Source organism: Carlito syrichta, unplaced genomic scaffold, assembly GCF_000164805.1.
Source record: "Carlito syrichta isolate Samal-C Ts95f unplaced genomic scaffold, Tarsius_syrichta-2.0.1 Scaffold89679, whole genome shotgun sequence".
Classification (NCBI taxonomy): Eukaryota; Metazoa; Chordata; class Mammalia; order Primates; family Tarsiidae; genus Carlito; species Carlito syrichta.
In genome coordinates this window covers 127936-132340 of record NW_007033775.1, presented here as the reverse complement: position 1 = coordinate 132340, position 4405 = coordinate 127936, and positions in this window count along the sequence as shown.

Sequence of the window (4405 nt, the reverse complement as noted above, 5' to 3'; positions counted from 1 at the left end):
GTCCAGGCGGGTCTCGAACCCGCAAGCTCAGGCAATCCACTCACCTCAGCCTCCCAAGGAGAGGGATTACAGGCTGAGCCACCGAGGCCAGCTCACTTTCGTTTTTATGTGGTTGCAGCCACAATCTGCACAGTCGGCATTTAAAAATATGTGCTACAACTCATCAACAAGGGTATCTGCATAATGAATATTTGTATACCTAACCCTGAATTGTATCCTACTATTTTAAAATAAAAATTTTAAAGTTAAAAAAAGTAAGGCCAGGTTTGGTGGCTCAGCCTGTAATCCCAGCACTTGGTTCAAGACCAACCCGGGCAACTTGACAAGACCTCATCTCTACAATAAATCAAAAATTAGCTGGGTGTGGTAGTGCACACCTGTAGTTCCAGCTACTTGGAAGGCTGAGGTGGAAGGATCGCCGGAGCCCAGCAGGTTGATACTGGGGGGACCATGAGTGTGCCACTGTACTACAGCCTGGGTGACAGAGTGAGACTCCAACTCAAAAAAAAAAAAAGGTTAGAAAAGATAAAATAAAATATGAGCTATATGAAGGGGCTTTATGAAGACAGGATCATAGAACATACCTATCTTCCAAGGAGGGTGCAGAGTAGCTATAAAACGTGTAGATAGGGCAAACGCGTAGCAGTAAAAAGCATAGATTGTGTCAGCAGTACAGTGCATGAACCCAGCAACCAAGTCACGCAGCGTGCGAGTGAGCGTTTCGTACCCTCAGGCAGAGTCAGGAGCCAGACAGAAGTATCTGTGCCTGGTTTCTCCTCTCCTGGAATGTAAGTGTGTCGAGAGCAAGAACCACAGCCTTCCTCTCCTGTGTCCCCCGGGGCACGTGCGCAGTCAGTTTTATCGAGCGAATGAATGAATTGACCAAACATGGGGAATGATTTTTGTTGTTGATGTTAGGAGTCATCAGAAACCTTGGCAAACATGATTCTGGCAAAGGTGAGGCAGAGGAAATCAGATCAGAGAAATTCCGGAAGAGTGTTGTTTACTAGGGAAACCCATTGTGGATCCATGGTGTAGGATGCAGGGAATGGGGCGGGGGGAGGGCGGGCGGGTGGAATAAGATGTCCACTGGGTCACACATCTGGGCTCTGGCTTCTAAACGAAGGTCGTGAGAAAAAGGGCCAAGGCCCAAAGGAGAAGGAAGCTGGGGGGCAGGAGGCAGGGTGGGGAGGTATCAAGATGAAGGTGACCAAAGGCCTTTGGTGGAGCCAGTAACCCGATGAGTTTCTGTGGCCCCTGCAGGACAGTGCTGACCTCGAGGGCCACGGCACCAGCCCGGAGGATGAGCTTCCCGGTGATGCGAAGCGATGTCATCAGAGACTTCAGAAGAGAGGTCATCGAAGGCTCGAGGTGGTGGGAGGCAAAGCAACGTACAGCACTCACAGGTGGCAGTGCTGGAACTAGCTGGAATGAGAAGGCTTGCAAAGGCCCAGGGGCAGCAGGAAGCATTCTGCATTAGCCCAGCTCATGAGCACAGCCACTTCCTCCCGTCTTTCCTCTAATCACAGGTCACTAATTAACTGTCTTCGGTGTCCTCCAGGATGGTCGTGGTCCTCTGACCCCTGGGATCCCAGTCCTAAACTCGACAAAATGGCTGAGTAGACTATAACCGGGTCTCCCAACAGCGAGGGAAGTGGACACCATGCACACTTCATTCTGAACTCATGGTCCACATGCGCCCAGTCTTGCCCGCCCTCCTACTGCAAAGTTAGCAACAGACTGTCCTTAGATGGTGCATGTTTTACCAAATGAGTTACCCTGGAGGCGTGACTTTTTAATTTGTCTTAATTAAATGTGTTTCCAGGCTGAGTACACTGCAATGCCCATAATCCCGGCACTTTGGGAGGCTGAGGCAGGAGGACCGCTTGAGCCCAGGAGTTCAAGACCAGCCTGGGCAACTTAGCAAGACCTCGTGCCTACAAAAAAATGAAAAAGTAGCTGGGCGTGGTGGTGCATGCCTGTAGTCCCAGGTACTCAGGAGGCTAAGATGGAAAGATTGTCTAAGCCCAGGAGGTTGAGGCTGCAGTGAGCCATGATCCTGCCACTGCACTGCAGCCTGGGCGACCAAGTGAGACTCCAACTCGAAATAAATAAATTTTAAAAATAAAATAGGTAATTAAAAATAAAACAAATGTGGTTTTCCTTCCCTACACAGCCAGGTCTGTGTTGAGTTTTAAGGTCAGTTTCCAGGGTGCCTACTCTCCCACCTAACACAATGTCACATATAAATAGAATGTCCACATATTCCACTTTTTGGGGTAAAAGGACCAGAAGGAAGGATGCCCACTTCCTCTTATATTAGCTGTTTCCACATTTTTCTCTATGCCTATCTGATTCATTGACCTCAACACAAAATGAACAGAAATGAAGAAAGAGAGACACACACACAAGGGAGGAAAGAGAGAGAGAGAGTGAGAGAGAGAGAGAGAGAGAGAGAGAGAGAGAGAGAGAGAAAGAGAGAGAGAGAGGAGAGAGAGGGAGGAGTTCATTCTGAAAGCAAAAGATAGACTCCTTTTCATTTTACTGACAGGCAATAAAGTCTGAAACTTCATACCATGTTGCCTGGCAACCTAGAAAATATTGTTGTGATTAAACAAAAACTATCTGGAGTAAACTCACAACGAAATGGTGGAAAAGCATTATATCATCCTGCATTTCACCATTAAGACATGAGCAGTAGACACCTTGGAACAGCTGACCCCTAAGAAAACAAAAACCAATAGCCTGACATCACCAAGAGGCAGCCTGTAGACCAGGAAATGCTCTGGCTGGCATCAGAAGTCCTGGGCAAGTCTCATAACCTTTGGGGCAGCCCGTTTTTCATTCACTAAAAGAACAAATGGAATTAATGATCTCTGGCATTCTGCGGTTCAAAAGAAATAGCAAAAACTAGGAACACAGTGCCAGTCACCTTTTTGAACTGCAGCATGTATTTCACTCGTGTAGGTCATGAACCCAGGTCCAAAGGGTAAAAGTCAGCTATCTTGCCTTAAATAAAATCCACAGCAGAACTGGTTGGGTTCCTACAAACTATGGATGCCACCGTTATTAAGAATAACTCCCCTAATGGAGAAAAGCAGAAACTTAGCATTTTGAAAACTGCTCATATCATTAAGACAAAAACACCTCCTAGAAATTTCTTTAGGACTACTACCGTGAGTGACCCCGGAGTCAAACAGCCTTGGCAAAATAAAAGCTGGTTGTCTGTGAAAATCACAAATGAGTAGGCTAAGAAAAACATCCAAAAAGAGAAGCTGCAGTTGAAAATGGAAAACTACAACAACAAAACTTTGAAGAGTAGCTGGGCACAGTGGCTCACGCCTGTAACCTCAGCTCTTTGGGAAGTGGAGGCGAGGAGATCGCCTGAGCCCGGGGTTCGAGACCAGCCTGGGCAACTTGGCAAGACCTCTTCTCTACAATAAATCAAAAAATTAGCTGGGTGTGGTAGCACATGCCTGAAGTTCCAGCTACTTAGAAGCTTGAGGCAGAAGGATCACCGGAGCCCAGCAATTCAAGGCTGTGGTGGCTGTGAGTGTGCCACTGCACTTCAGCCTGGCAGGCTAAGTGAGACTTTGACTCAAAAAGAAAAAAGAAAAAGAAACAGCTTGGAAGAGTATGGTGTGGTGGTTAAAATTCAGACTCTGCCTTTATCACTGACTGGGCTTTTACTTAACCTGTCTGCAGCTTGACTTACCCATCCGTGTGTGGGTGTAAGAGGAGTGCACTCCTTCTCATATGCTTATTGTAGGAACGAAATGAGTTAGCAAGGTGCTGAGATGAGTGGCTGACACATTGGTAGCTGCTGTTGTTATTTCTAGTGCTGGAGTCAGATGGGCTTGGACCACCAATTATGAGCAGTTGACTTTGTGCAAGCTTCTTAATCTCTCTGTTTCTTCATCGGTAAGATGGGAATAATCATATTCTATCTTAGAAAGTGGTGAGAATTAAATGAGATAATGTGTGTGGCATGCACAGCACAATGGAGCTATCATGAATTATTACTGCTCGTGATTTATCAAAAACTTCTCTGCAATTTCTTTAGTTTCTTCCACACCATAAACAATAACAATGGGCATGGTAGGGTGGCTCACACCTGTAATCCCAACACTTGAGGCCGAGGCAAGAGGATTGCTTAAGCCCAGAGGTTCTAGATCAGGCTGGGCAACACAGCAAGACCTCATCTCTACAAAAAAAACCTAAAAAAATAGCTGGATGTCATGGTGTGCATGTGTAATCCCAGCTACTCGGAAGGCTGAAATAGAAGGATCACCTGAGCCCAGGAGATGGAGGCTGTGATGGGCCATGACTGTGGCCCTGCACTCCAGAGCGAGACCCCCGATTCAAAATAATAATGATGGTAATAATAATAATACATGGTTAAGGC